This window comes from Lynx canadensis, chromosome C1 (genome assembly GCF_007474595.2).
Source record: "Lynx canadensis isolate LIC74 chromosome C1, mLynCan4.pri.v2, whole genome shotgun sequence".
Lineage (NCBI taxonomy): Eukaryota > Metazoa > Chordata > Mammalia > Carnivora > Felidae > Lynx > Lynx canadensis.
The window spans coordinates 174,908,938-174,910,544 of NC_044310.1; the positions used below are offsets into that span (position 1 = coordinate 174,908,938).

General features: G+C 34.4%; 1 pseudogene; it reads left to right on the forward strand.

Moving 5' to 3' along the window:
* The first annotated feature begins 371 nt into the window (after nt 1-371).
* LOC115520536 lies at nt 372-775 on the forward strand (annotated as a pseudogene).
* The last annotated feature ends 832 nt before the right edge of the window (nt 776-1,607 follow it).

Sequence of the window (1,607 nt, forward strand, 5' to 3'; positions counted from 1 at the left end):
AGCAGTGTGCAATTTAGTGATAATTTTGTATTGTAAATAAAATCTATCAAAAGTCCATAGCCAGATTCTTGAAATCCTTTGTAGAAATCCTTGTCCTCCGAATTTCTCTCTGTAACCTTGCTACCAAAAAGAAGTCTATCTCTAGCTTACTTCACTTTTACTCATATAGGGTATAGCCTTGCTTTTTCCTGTTTTCTTCATTCTTGATTTTTTTTTGAGAGTCCTTTATTATTAAAAATTCTCTCCCATTTGTTACAAAGAGTTGTTCTCTAACTCCTACCTATTTCTTATATCCCCACACCCATCATGCTGCTGTGGAAAGTCTCTGTCATTCATAGCATCCATTCTTCTTAGAAAGCAAAAAGTTATGCTCTCTTTCCACCATCTTGGAACCTGTGGAGGCCTGCTGGGAACAGGACTCCTGAAACGACAAATATGTCTGGAAGGCTGTGGTCCAAAGCCATTTTTGCTGGCTATAAGCGGGGTCTCCGGAACCAGAGGGAGCACACAGCTCTTCTTAAAATTGAAGGTGTTTATGCTCGAGATGAAACTGAATTCTATCTAGGCAAGAGATGTGCTTATGTGTACAAAGCAAAGAACAACACAGTGACTCTTGGTGGCAAACTGAATAAAACCAGAGTAATCTGGGGAAAAGTAACTCGTGCTCATGGAAACAGTGGCATGGTTCGTGCCAAATTCTGAAGCAACCTTCCTGCTAAAGCCATTGGCCACAGAATCCGTGTGATGCTGTACCCCTCAAGGATTTAAACTAACTGAAAAGTAAATAAATAAAGGTGTCGATTTAAAAAAAAAAAAGAAAGCAAGAAGTTATAAATAGAATTTTCATTTGCTACACTAGAAAATTTATTTTATAATTTCCCTTTAACAATTTTTCCTTTCTCTAACTCCTTATTTTCTCTTGTTATATCTTGGCTGTGTCACTTTCTATTTTGTCTTTCTTCATGAACACAAGTTAGGAGAACATGTAGACTGAAAATTGTTACCAAATTTTCAGTGAGATAATGAAGAGATAAGAGAATACAAGCCAATATTATCAGGTAAATGCAAAAAGAAAATGCATTTATCTTTGCAGAGAATATATTTAGAAATAGACTCAGTGATATCAGCTAATGTGTGTCCTAGAAATATTTTTGTACTAAATGAATATACAACTTATTAAAAGTTGTAGGATGCAGCAAAATCAGGGCAATTTATAGCACTGAATGCATATATTAGAAAAGAAGAAATATCTGAAAATCAATAATCTGAGTTTCCACCTTAGAAAACGTGAAAGAGGAGAACAAAGTAAGTCCAAAAATAAGCAGAAGAAATAATAAAAATTAGAGCAGAAATCAATGACATTGGAAACAAGAAGTTAATAGATAAATTAAACCAAAATCTGATTATTTGAAAAGATCAATAAAATTGATAAACCTCTAGCCAGACAAAGAAAAAAAGACAGATGGCACAATTACTAATATCAGAAACCCAAGAAGGACCATCACAACCGATCCCATGGACATTAAAGAATAATAATGAAATACTATTAACAACTCTGTGTCCACTTGGATGAAATGGACCAATTCCTTGAAAGACACAATCTATAA